Source organism: Triturus cristatus, chromosome 3_2 (genome assembly GCF_964204655.1).
Source record: "Triturus cristatus chromosome 3_2, aTriCri1.1, whole genome shotgun sequence".
NCBI lineage: Eukaryota > Metazoa > Chordata > Amphibia > Caudata > Salamandridae > Triturus > Triturus cristatus.
In genome coordinates, this window is record NC_140584.1 from 146471262 (window position 1) to 146485359 (window position 14098).

General features: G+C 48.1%; 1 protein-coding gene across 8 annotated transcripts in view; it reads right to left on the reverse strand.

The window, feature by feature from the left end:
• Positions 1–14098, reverse strand: part of USP28 (ubiquitin specific peptidase 28) — a 407198-nt gene that overhangs the window by 241350 nt on the left and 151750 nt on the right. The gene's annotated exons all lie outside the window — the stretch shown is intronic.

Here is a 14098-nt window from a genome sequence, read left to right on the forward strand (position 1 = left end):
GACAGCTAAACCTGCTAAGCCTCTTTACCATAAAGCTACCCGAAAGTGAGATACCTTTGAGGAAGTTAGTTAAGACGAAACAAGTGTTGGCGACAATGGAAATTCGAGAGGAAAGAGAACGAAAAGAGCTATACTGCCAGGGACTTTGATTAAAAGGCTTTCGAGGGTTCTGCTATCCATGGATGGCACAAAAATAGTCATCATATTCCTCAGTCTACTGGCGTTGTCAAACACAATTCTTTTAGAAAGGCTGGAACACAGAGCTGGAATAACTGGATCTGCTCTCTGGTGAATACAATTTGCTTAAACAGTAAAAAAGAAATTAGAATGGGGTCTGCTGTATTATCTACATGTCCTGCTGCTTGATGTGTATTCAAAGGACCATTCCGTATTTAATAGTGAAGATGGCTTGTTTGTGAAGCTATTAGAGCAATAACCAAGTGAGATTTCAAATATATACAGCCAATATGCAAATTAATTTCCACAAGGCCCTCCACCACAATACCCCCCACTACCTAGCTCAGAAATTGGTGCGCTCTTCGGGCAACAGAGCCTCCAGGAGTGCCAAGACTCTTCTTTTGAAACCACAAAGATTTGCCAAAAACAAAACATATAACCGATCCTTCTCGGGCATGGCTCATAGGATCTGGAATGCCTTACCCATTGAAACAAGAATGAACCCTTCTTCTGCCGCATTCAAAAAAGAAGTGAAAGCGATCCTCATGGCTAAATTCACATGAACTTTGTTGCGGTTTTCTGTATATTATGTTTGGTGACTGTTTGTTTGATACTCTTTAGTTTGTCCTTATGTATAGCTTAATCTTTATGACTTTCAGAACTGCACCTATAACCTGTTAAGCGCTCTGTTACTCGCAAGAGTCTTGTTCGCGCTATATAAAACTTCAAAAATAAAAATAAAATAAATAAATAAAATAAGTTATATAGGGCTTTCAACAACTTTACTAACCTCACTTCCTGACTGAACTTCTAGGTGAAGGTCACTCATTGCATGAATGGAGTTAAAACTGAGATGATCATGGAAATAGTGGAGCGTAAATCATTACCCTTTGACTGAAACCCAGGCCTTGAACCCCCTACCCATCACATTTCTGAAAGCAAGCCATGTGGGGATTACCCCTGATGGAAACCTTTCCATTGCACCACAGGTCAGGGCATTATTTGAAGACACCATGCTATGATTCTCCATATTCTGCTAAATGTTACCCCTACTCAGAACTGACCGCTACAGATCATGAGATGGAGCCGATACAAGTTTTGGTCATGGCACATGAAGACTGCTGTAGTGTCATTTATAATTACCTCCCTAAGTACCTCATCATCAAGGTACATAGAATACAGAACCAGACTGCTTGATTGTGTCATAACATCAGAAACCTTGCCACTTGGTCCCAAATGAAGAAGGAATTGAATTAAATGCACTCTGAGCCGTCTACAAGTCATACTGGAGCAAAGACTCAGAAGTCGGCACCTCATTAGGCACCTTCCAGAGGACTTTTCTCAGTCTGATCATCTGATTAATCCACTGACCTTCAAACTAATGTAATCTGGAGACAGATTCTGAGGAGTCGAGAGCCAAGAATGTGGAATGCTGCAAACCACAAACTGAAATTAGATAGGTTAATATCTTTTGAATGTCAGTAGTGAATGAAACATTTCCACTTTGCTGTATAACAGGCTCTAGTAGTGGGTCTTCTTGCTTCTTTAAGTATAGCCATGCATTGTTGAGATAGATTTAGGCATCCAAATTCTAAGACATTAGGAGTCAGATCATGATTGAGAGATCTGGGGTTTGGGTGCATTACTGCTCCCTGGTTTTGGGTGAGAAGATCCTACCAGTTAGGAAGTATGAGATGTGGAACTACTGAGAGTTCAAGTGATGTGGTGTAACCAAGGTTGCCTTGGTCATGTGGGAGCAAATGGATGAGTGTCAGAGCTATCTGCCAAAGTTTGCGAATCACGTACTGAAGCAGTGAGAGAGGTGGAAAAGCATAAGTGAGTATCCCTGACAAACTCATCCATTGTGCGTTGCCCTTGGACTGTGGAAACATGGATGCAAACTTTGGGGATTTGGCATTTTCTGCTGTGGGGAAGAGGTCTATGTCTGGTTGATCCCATTGTTGGATGAACGGGAGAGGACTTATAGGTTGAGCTCCCCCTTATGGACTAGTTTGCACCTCCTGCTGGGGAGAGCTGCAAAGTCGTTGTCCACTCCCAGTATGTACACTGCTAAGAGGTGAATGTTGTGCTTGAGAGCCCACCTAGATGAGATAGCTAAGATTACCTGATACCCTCACCCCCATTCGCCCCCCTGGTTTTTACAGATAATACACAGCAGTCATGTTTGTTTTGATGGAAAACACTTTGCTTTTATGGTGAGGAAGGAATGCTTCCAGTGCTAGATAAACAGCTAGTAGCTCTAGGTGACTGATATGGGGATGAGTTTGACTGGGTGCCGAGTGACCCAGTATAGTTAACTCCTGTGACTGCGCTCCCCAACCTGTGAGTGATGCATCAGTTGTTCTGGTCCTCCGCAGAACTGGGTCTAGGAAAGGTTGGCCTTCTAGAAGACTGTTGGTGTTCCACACACTGCCGAGAGTGGTAATCTTGACGGGTGATCAACACTAGATCTTCCAGTTGACCATCCATCTAAGTCCATTGATGCACTAAGCATTCTTGCAATGTGCGCATATTGAGTCTGGTGTGAGGTACTATGGCTATGCATGATGCCATAGTGCCTAGAAGTCGCATGCCTGTTCTCACTGTTATCTGCTGATGAGGCTGAAACTGTGTGTAGGAGAGTAGGGTCTGCTATCCTATGGTCACCCCAAATTTTTGCTTTTTGCTTCACTGGTTTTTGACATATTGAGGCTGTGGGCCTGCCAATCAGACCCCCAGCCTGCTGTTCTCTCTACTAAATTAAAACTATGCACCCTAGGTGCATAACCAATTGGAAGTGGATCACCCTGTCAGCCCCTGTACCAGTGTACACTAGGTACCCAGGGCATTGGTGTACCCAAGGCCTGCCAAGGGCTGAAGCATGTATTATGCCACCCCAGGCTTGGCCTAACAATTTGACACAACTGGCTGATCACTCAGCTGGGGTAAGTTGGTGTAATCACCTCTTACTTAGGTGTAGTATACCTATACCTAACCTTAAATGGGACACCTGGTAACCTATAAGTCACTCCTATGGCAGGCCTTAACAATCCTGAAGGCAGAGTGCTTGGTTCCATGTGAGATGGTGCTCTGGCATGAGCTGAGCCTGTCTGCAGTGGTCGGAACAACTTCCTTCTACTGTTTCCAGATATCGTCATACCATATACTCTCAAGTGCATTATGAACCTCGCTGTTAAATGCTATCTTTGGTTTGGCTTTATCAAAACATGTCGAGTAAGGTGTCATACGAATTGGAATACTAACCCCTCGCCAATTCTGGCGACGGGGTTAGCATTCCACCCTTCTAGAGGGACACGACATGTACAGTACCTGAAACCCGGGTAAAATCAGACATCCTGGAATCAACTTAACACTAAGAAGAAGACGGGAACTTCGACGCTCTGCTGCACAGAGGACTGAAGCCAATCTCCCCTGTGGTCAGGGAGTGACCACCTTGCTAACGCAAGCACCATCCAGCGAATCAACGTCTGCTTTGCCGCCGCCTCCCGCCGGAGCCCGAGCCCAGAGACCGACAAGACTTGGACCTCCAGACCTCTCACCGCCCGATCCACAGTCCCTGAAAAGAGGAGACCCGTGGAGGCACCGAGACACGTGGAGCCAGCCATCTTGGAACGACTACGACAAGCTGACAAGCGCAACAACCGAGGCTCCCTCCAAGTTGTGCTTTGGGATCTGAGAAGCCCAACACCCGAGCAGCATCTGCACCAAAGGTGAGCCCTCCAGCATCTCCACGATCTGCGTGGGGCCCTTCTGCATTTTGCCACTCGACGCGCCTAACCGGTTGCTGGCCCGCTGGCTAGTAGCCATCTTGGCGACGAACTTCAAGAAATACACCGCTGGTCTGGTTGCTCCAGACTGGCCCTTGCTCCCCTCCAAAGGAGCAGTCCTTCTGACCTTGCTGGTCAGAACCATCAGCTTATTTCATCTCCTACAACAATTGCTTTTGCCAAGGCTTGTTTGCTTCGATCAAGTCGCCGACACCGCCGACAGCGAGAGCCTGCGTGGGACAGCTCGTGAACCGACTCCTGGACGTCGTCGACCTCCAGGGACCACGTGGCTGCAGAGACAAGCTACACCTTTCTTCCTGTTTGCACCCGACATTGCCTGGTACCCACCTGGTGCCACGCTGGTCACTGGCTAGTGACTGTGAACACTGTCCCCTCTGCTTACAGGTCTTCAACATCTCCGATCCACTCTGGGATCCACTGCATCTCTCCCGGACCGACCGCCTGCAGCATCTTTGTCTTCAAGCTCCACGGAACAGATAGAAGAAACCCGACGCACTTCGAGGCCTATGCACCCGCTTCCTGTGGGTGAGGTAAAGCTGGCACACCTGTGCCCAAGTGTAGTATTACATCTCTAGTGCCTGTGTTCCAAATCTTGAGTTCCTAGTCCATCCGGAAGATCCTCTTTGCAGTAACTTTGTACTCTTTACGCACCCATTGAAACCTATGGGAGCACGCGTGTGACTATTTGCTCTGCACACGCCACCCGTGGACCTCCTGGTCACTAACTGACGTTAGCTCCTTGTAGGCCCAGCGATTCTAGAGGCCCTAGGCCTTTTCCCTTTTCTGTTCGTGGTACTTATACCACTATTTTAGTATATGGTTCGAGTGGCCACCAGGGCCTATCCATATAAAGTGCAACTTCTGTGTATTCTGTGATAATCTTGTTTGACGATTTGTGCTCCTGTGCTCATAAAGAGACTAGGGGTTACTTTGAGAAATAAATACATATATATTTTGAATATATATCTGTGTGGTGTCCTTTCATTGGAATAAAAGGGGGTTGCATTTGGTAAAACAGCTGGCTTAACACGCTTCACGAGTTTAGCCTCAAAGACTGCTTAGCCTACGCTACCACTAGGGCAGCTAGTCCGAAAAGGTTGACTTACAACCACACCATAAGGGTTGCTTGGCATGGTACAAGGTGATCACTTTAACTAGTGAGCATCATATACCAGGCCAACTTCTCACATTGGAGGCAGCGGTGGGATTTGAGCTTGCTGTGTTTTACCATTGTAATCTCTTGGTTACCAATTGAAAGATCACATAGGTACCTATAGGTACATATAAAACAAGATTAGATATACATAAGTTCTACTGAACTTAGTTGTTGTAGAGCAAAGGGAGTAGCACACCCTGACTACAACTACTAGATAGGTTTAGTAGGTAAACCCAAGTGTAGGTAGATTGCAACACATCCACCCACACTTAAGAGCAATGGCCGGGGCAGAGGGGTCCACTGTACCCATCTCTGTTGAGAGTGACCCCCAGAGGGCACCATCCAGCTTTGCTACCCTTAACCAGAATGAGCTCAGGCATTTGGCAACTCTTAGAGGCCTTAAACAGCCCAAGAACCCTACCTCTGCTGAGCTCAGAGAACTCTTACAAAATGATGAGAATCAGAGAGAACTCAGGAAAGCTTCCCAGTTAGCCCCCTTAGGGTCAGGAACAGGAGGCCCCCCTTCTGAAGATGCCACAGAGGTACCCCCTTCCAATAGCCATCCCTTAGATGAGCACCATACTACAGAGGAGGAAAGTGATGGGGATACAGAAAGTGGTGAGGATGAAGGGAGAACTAGCCCAGTGCCAAGTGTTATACTTGGCCCAGCTAAACTAAGGCTATTGGGGACTGACAATGGGTTTACCCCATTGGATCTCCCCAGTGGACTTAACACAGGGCTTGGGAGGCAAAGGAATCGCTCAGGTGACTCCAATGCTTCTCATGGCTCTAGAGGCTCTCAAGGTCACTCCAGGAAAAGGATGACCACCCCTCAGAGGAGGGAACATGAGGCCAGAATGCAGGAAGCCCAGCTGAGGATCAGGAAGCAGGAGCTAGAAGTAGCCCTGATGGAAGAAAAACTGAACAAGGCTAGGCAACCTAGAGAGAGTGGGTCTATACCCACTGGTGGCTGCATTGTCCCTAAGGACAAAGATAGGATCTTTGACAATAGGAACCTGTCTAAGGTTGTGCCCCCCTACAAAAGTGGGGATGACATCCACAAATGGATAACTGCTCTTGAGAGAGCCTGCAAAGTACAGCAGGTTCCTGAAGACCAGTGGGCAGCAATCCTCTGGCTCTCCATTGAAGGAAGAGGCAGAGACAGACTCCTCACTGTTAGAGAAGAGGATGTCAGAAACTACAGAGTCCTGAAGAGTGTTCTGGTAGATGGGTTAGGCTTAACCACTGAACAGTACAGGTTAATGTTCAGAGACACCCAAAAGACACAGACTCAGGACTGGTCTGAATATGTTGAATGTGCCACTAAGGCTTTGGAGGGTTGGTTGCTGGGAAGTAAGGTATCCGATTTTACAGGATTGTATAATTTGATGATGAGAGAACAGATTTTAAATAACTGTCAAAACCAGCAACTGCATCAACACTTGGTTGACTCTGATCTGACCTCTCCCCAAGAATTGGGAAAGAAGGCAGACAAATGGGTCAGAACCAGGGTTAAGCAAAAGAACCAGAACCAGGGCCAAGGGGGTGATCAGAAGAAAACAGACCAAAAGGGTGGAGATCAGAAATCTAAAGACCAGAAGTCTTCAACAGGGCCCCAAACTACTGCTAAGGAGGGTGGGTCCCAACAACAGTCCAAAAAGAAGAAAGAAGGTCAAAAGAAACCCTGGTGCAATCATTGCAAGAATACAACTCACTGGACTAGTGATTGCAAAAAGGGTGGAGCCCCCAACACTGTTGCCCCTAAGGCACCTGCTCCCAGTACTACTGTTAGCAGTGTTGGTCCCCAGACAAAGGGTGTAGTGGGAATCACTATGGGAACTGAAGGAGATTCTGACTTAGACAGAACCCTGACACAGGCAGTCTTGATCTGTGATGGGGACATTGATTTGTCCCTGACTGTGAGCCCCAGTAACCTGGGCAAGTACAGACAGACTCCTTTAATTAATGACAAAGTGGCTCAAGCCTACAGGGACACATGTGCCAGTGTCACTATGGTGACACCAGGCTTTGTGGACCCTGGACAATACATACCAGGTGAGAACTACCTGGTGACCAATGCCAGCAATGCCACTACTTCACATAGTGTGGCAGTTGTTAACTTCTCATGGGGAGGGGTAACTGGCCTCAAAAGGGTTGTGGTTAGTGCAGACCTCCCAGTAGAATGTTTGTTGGGCAATGACCTAGAGAGTTCTCTATGGTCAGAAGTGGAGTACAGGACTCATGCAGAGATGTTAGGTATATCATCACATGTCCTTGCTGTGACCAGGTCACAGGCCAAAAAGTGCCTCACTGAACCTCAGGTCTTGGATCCTGGAACAATGGACCAAGCACCTACCAAGAAGAAGAACAGGAGGGTCAAGGCTGTGCCTTCCCCCCTGCCTCAGAGTGATTATCAGCCTTCCCAGGAAGCTGATCTAGAGGACCCTGAAGGAACTGTCCCTGAAGAGCTTGAACCTGATCAGGTTGAGTTTCTGGGGACAGGGGGACCTTCAAGGGCTGACTTGAGGCAGGCTCAGTTATCCTGTCCCTCTCTTGAACCCCTCAGACAGCTGGCTGCTGCTGAGGCTGCTGGGAATGCTCAAGGTACCCATAAAGTGTATTGGGATGAAGGGCTCCTTTATTCAGAGGCTAGAGACCCCAAGCCTGGTGCTACCAGGAGGTTGGTTATACCTCTGCAATTTAGGGGCTTCCTTCTTACCTTGGCCCATGACATTCCTTTAGCAGGACACTTAGGCCAGAACAAGACTTGGGACAGACTTGTCCCTCACTTTCACTGGCCTCACATGAATGAAGATACCAAGGAGTTTTGTCGCTCCTGTGTTACCTGCCAAGCCAGTGGCAAATCAGGTGGCACAACAAAGGCCCCCCCAATACCACTACCTGTGGTGGGGGTCCCCTTTGAAAGAGTGGGAATAGACATAGTGGGTCCCATGGATCCTCCCACTGCATCTGGGCACAGATTTATACTGGTGGTAGTGGATCATGCCACCAGGTATCCAGAGGCAATTCCCCTTAGGACCACTACAGCACCTGTTGTGGCCAGGGCCCTGCTGGGAGTATTCTCCAGAGTGGGGTTTCCTAAGGAGGTAGTATCTGACAGAGGTACCAACTTTATGTCAGGATACTTGACAGCTATGTGGAAGGAATGTGGTGTCAACTACAAGTTCACCACCCCTTATCACCCACAATGCAATGGGCTTGTTGAGAGATTCAACAAGACCCTAAAGGGTATGATCAAAGGATTACCTGAAAAGCTCAGGCGAAGATGGGACATCCTTCTACCCTGCCTTCTGTTTGCTTACAGAGAGGTCCCACAAAAAGGAGTTGGCTACAGCCCCTTTGAATTGTTGTTTGGGCACCCTGTGAGAGGCCCACTGTGTTTGGTGAAGGAAGGATGGGAGTTACCTCTCAAAAAGCCTAAGCTAGACATAGTGGACTATGTACTTGGTCTCCGCTCCAGGATGGCTGAGTATATGGAGAAGGCATCCAAAAACCTTGAGGCAAGCCAGGCCTTACAGAAAGCTTGGCATGACCAAAAGGCTGTCTTGGTTGAGTTTCAGCCAGGACAGAAGGTATGGGTGTTGGAGCCAGTGGCCCCAGCAGCACTCCAAGACAAATGGTCTGGACCCCATACAATCCTGGAAAAGAAGGGAGAGGTCACCTACTTGGTCGACCTAGGAACTCCCAGGAGTCCCCACAGGGTACTCCATGTTAACAGGCTTAAAGCATATGTTGACAGGGCAGACATGGGCTTGCTCATGGCTACAGATGAGGGACAGGAGGAAGAGAGTGACCCTCTCCCCGACCTGTTGTCTCAGAACCCTGAAGATGGCACAGTTGAAGGAGTGACCCTTGGAGGCAACCTCACTGCCCATCAGCAGACTGAATGTAGACAGGTTCTACAATCATTTTCACATATGTTTTCCTTGATACCTAGTCAAACTGACTGGTGTACCCATGTGGTGGACACTGGTGACAGTCTGCCTGTAAAGAACAAGCTTTACAGACAACCTGACCACGTCAGGGACTGTATAAAGGCTGAGGTACATAAAATGCTGGAATTAGGTGTCATTGAACCCTCAGAGAGCCCATGGGCTAGCCCAGTGGTTCTGGTCCCCAAACCTCACACCAAAGATGGCAAGAGAGAGATGAGGTTCTGTGTGGATTACAGAGGACTCAATGCTGTCACCAGGACAGATGCACACCCTATTCCAAGGGCAGATGAGCTCATAGACAAACTAGCTTCTGCAAAGTTTTTGAGCACATTTGACTTAACAGCTGGCTATTGGCAAATCAGATTAGCTGAGGAGTCTAAGGCCAAAACAGCATTCTCAACCCCAGGTGGGCACTACCAGTTTGTGGTGATGCCCTTTGGTCTGAAGAATGCACCTGCCACCTTCCAAAGGCTGGTGAACCAAGTCCTTACTGGGTTGGATGACTTTTGCGCAGCATATCTTGATGACATTGCTGTCTTTAGCTCCACCTGGGAGGATCACCTGATCCACCTGAAGAAGGCTCTTGAGGCTCTGCAAAGGGCAGGCCTCACTATCAAGGCTACAAAGTGCCAGATAGGGCAGAGTAAGGTTGTATATTTGGGCCACCTTGTAGGTGGAGGCCAAGTTCAACCACTGGAGAGTAAGATACAATCCATCAAGGACTGGTCCCCTCCAACCACCCAGACTCAAGTTCGAGCTTTCTTGGGCTTGACTGGGTACTACAGGAAGTTTGTTAAGAACTATGGGTCCATTGTGACTCCTCTTAATGATCTGACATCCAAGAAGATGCCCAAAAAGGTTCAGTGGACAGTAAGCTGTCAAAAGGCATTTGATGACCTGAAGGAGGCCATGTGCTCTGCACCTATCCTGAAAAGTCCTGACTACTCCAAAGAGTTTATTGTCCAAACAGATGCTTCTGAGTTGGGTGTGGGAGCTGTGCTGTCACAACTTAATGTAGATGGTCAAGACCAACCCATTGCTTTTATTAGCAGAAGGTTGACCCCCAGAGAGAAGAATTGGTCAGCTATTGAGAGGGAGGCCTTTGCTGTGGTGTGGGCCCTGAAGAAGCTGAGGCCATACTTGTTTGGCACTCACTTCAAGATTCAGACCGACCATAAGCCCCTCTTGTGGCTAAATCAGATGAAGGGTGAAAACCCCAAACTGCTTAGGTGGTCCATTTCCCTACAGGGGATGGACTTTACAGTGGAGCACCGGCCAGGTACTGACCATGGGAATGCAGATGGTCTCTCCAGGTACTTCCACTTAGGACATGAAGACGAGACTGGTCAAGGCTAGTTTAATGTCCCAGCGTTTGGGGGGGGGGTTGTGTAGGAGAGTAGGGTCTGCTATCCTATGGTCACCCCAAATTTTTGCTTTTTGCTTCACTGGTTTTTGACATATTGAGGCTGTGGGCCTGCCAATCAGACCCCCAGCCTGCTGTTCTCTCTACTAAATTAAAACTATGCACCCTAGGTGCATAACCAATTGGAAGTGGATCACCCTGTCAGCCCCTGTACCAGTGTACACTAGGTACCCAGGGCATTGGTGTACCCAAGGCCTGCCAAGGGCTGAAGTATGTATTATGCCACCCCAGGCTTGGCCTAACAATTTGACACAACTGGCTGATCACTCAGCTGGGGTAAGTTGGTGTAATCACCTCTTACTTAGGTGTAGTATACCTATACCTAACCTTAAATGGGACACCTGGTAACCTATAAGTCACTCCTATGGCAGGCCTTAACAATCCTGAAGGCAGAGTGTTTGGTTCCATGTGAGATGGTGCTCTGGCATGAGCTGAGCCTGTCTGCAGTGGTCGGAACAACTTCCTTCTACTGTTTCCAGATATCGTCATACCATATACTCTCAAGTGCATTATGAACCTCGCGGTTAAATGCTATCTTTGGTTTGGCTTTATCAAAACATGTCGAGTAAGGTGTCATACGAATTGGAATACTAACCCCTCGCCAATTCTGGCGACGGGGTTAGCATTCCACCCTTCTAGAGGGACACGACATGTACAGTACCTGAAACCCGGGTAAAATCAGACATCCTGGAATCAACTTAACACTAAGAAGAAGACGGGAACTTTGACGCTCTGCTGCACAGAGGACTGAAGCCAATCTCCCCTGTGGTCAGGGAGTGACCACCTTGCTAACGCAAGCACCATCCAGCGAATCAACGTCTGCTTTGCCGCCGCCTCCCGCCGGAGCCCGAGCCCAGAGACCGACAAGACCTGGACCTCCAGACCTCTCACCGCCCGATCCACAGTCCCTGAAAAGAGGAGACCCGTGGAGGCACCGAGACACGTGGAGCCAGCCATCTTGGAACGACTACGACAAGCTGACAAGCGCAACAACCGAGGCTCCCTCCAAGTTGTGCTTTGGGATCTGAGAAGCCCAACACCCGAGCAGCATCTGCACCAAAGGTGAGCCCTCCAGCATCTCCACGATCTGCGTGGGGCCCTTCTGCATTTTGCCACTCGACGCGCCTAACCGGTTGCTGGCCCGCTGGCTAGTAGCCATCTCGGCGACGAACTTCAAGAAATACACCGCTGGTCTGGTTGCTCCAGACTGGCCCTTGCTCCCCTCCAAAGGAGCAGTCCTTCTGACCTTGCTGGTCAGAACCATCAGCTTATTTCATCTCCTACAACAATTGCTTTTGCCAAGGCTTGTTTGCTTCGATCAAGTCGCCGACACCGCCGACAGCGAGAGCCTGCGTGGGACAGCTCGTGAACAGACTCCTGGACGTCGTCGACCTCCAGGGACCACGTGGCTGCAGAGACAAGCTACACCTTTCTTCCTGTTTGCACCCGACATTGCCTGGTACCCACCTGGTGCCACGCTGGTCACTGGCTAGTGACTGTGAACACTGTCCCCTCTGCTTACAGGTCTTCAACATCTCCGATCCACTCTGGGATCCACTGCATCTCTCCCGGACCGACCGCCTGCAGCATCTTTGTCTTCAAGCTCCACGGAACAGATAGAAGAAACCCGACGCACTTCGAGGCCTATGCACCCGCTTCCTGTGGGTGAGGTAAAGCTGGCACACCTGTGCCCAAGTGTAGTATTACATCTCTAGTGCCTGTGTTCCAAATCTTGAGTTCCTAGTCCATCCGGAAGATCCTCTTTGCAGTAACTTTGTACTCTTTACGCACCCATTGAAACCTATGGGAGCACGCGTGTGACTATTTGCTCTGCACACGCCACCCGTGGACCTCCTGGTCACTAACTGACGTTAGCTCCTTGTAGGCCCAGCGATTCTAGAGGCCCTAGGCCTTTTCCCTTTTCTGTTCATGGTACTTATACCACTATTTTAGTATATGGTTCGAGTGGCCACCAGGGCCTATCCATATAAAGTGCAACTTCTGTGTATTCTGTGATAATCTTGTTTGACGATTTGTGCTCCTGTGCTCATAAAGAGACTAGGGGTTACTTTGAGAAATAAATACATATATATTTTGAATATATATCTGTGTGGTGTCCTTTCATTGGTATAAAAGGGGTTGCATTTGGTAAAACAGCTGGCTTAACACGCTTCACGAGTTTAGCCTCAAAGACTGCTTAGCCTACGCTACCACTAGGGCAGCTAGTCCGAAAAGGTTGACTTACAACCACACCATAAGGGTTGCTTGGCATGGTACAAGGTGATCACTTTAACTAGTGAGCATCATATACCAGGCCAACTTCTCACACTGTGGAATAAGTGTTATGAAGGATTGAATCCCTGCAGCATTTGGGTAAGCTATTCCAGTGTGTGTGTGTTGAGGACGTCTCCCAGGTAAGGTTGTGTTTGGAGAGGTTGGAGGTGTGACTTGACTGCACTGACTGTGAACCCCAATTGGTGAAGTAAGTTTATGGTAGTTTGAGTGTGTTGGAAACAGCCTTGAAAATGTGTGCTCTTGAAGAGCCAGTTGTCTAGATAAGGAAAAATGTGTATGTTTTGCCTGCGCAAGTGTGCTACTAATACTGCTAGGCATTTAGTAAACACTCTGGGGCTGGAGTGACCTCGAATTGAAGCACTTTGAACTGAAAGTTTTGTCCATTTAACACGAACCTGAGGTATTGGCGATGTACCGGGAGAATTAGAATGTGGAGGTAGGGTCCTTTAGGCCCCATGTGGCAATGACATCGCCTCTTTGTAGTACTGAAATGACATCTGGAAGAGTGAATACGTGGAAGTGGCCCGAGAGAATGTATCTGTTTAGGGGTCCGAGGTCGAGCACTTGCCTTGTAGACACATCCTTTTTGGGAATAAGGAAGTAACGTAAATACACCCCTGTACCCTGTTGATGCAGTTAAACAAGTTCTATTGCTCAATTTAGTAAAAGAGCTTGGACTTCCTCTTTGAGCAGCTGCTCATGGTTCTTGGAGAGCCTGTGTGTGTACAGTGGAATGTTTGGAGGTGTGGATGCGAGCCCTAGGCAATAAGCATGTTGGATAGTATCCAATACTAACTGGTCGGCGGTAATATTCCGCCATGCAGACAGTTGTAGTGTAAACGGTTAGGAATGGTAGGAAAGTCAAGGTTTTGTGGCGGATATTTTAGAGAAAACGCCCCTACCTCTAGAATTGTTGCCACTGTAGGAACATATATATAAACCCCTTGATTATGTGGTTTGTGACTGGGGACACCAGTAGAAGGTGGAGGTGTCTGAAGATGTGGACTTTGCTGCTTCACAAAAGGGAGAGCGACTAAAAGTTAAAAGTACCTCATTGCGCGGGTGTCTGTAAAACCCCCATAGCTTTGGTTGTTTCATTTTCTTTTAAAAAATTTCCACATAGAGTATCTACTTGAGGACCAAAGAGGTGTTCACTATCAAAGGGAAGTGCAAGGATGTTTCATTGCACTTCAGGCTTAAAACCTGAAACCTTAAGCAAGGCATGCTGTCCAATGATAACACTTGTGTTAATGCCCCTTGCGGCTTTGTCAGCTGCATCCAG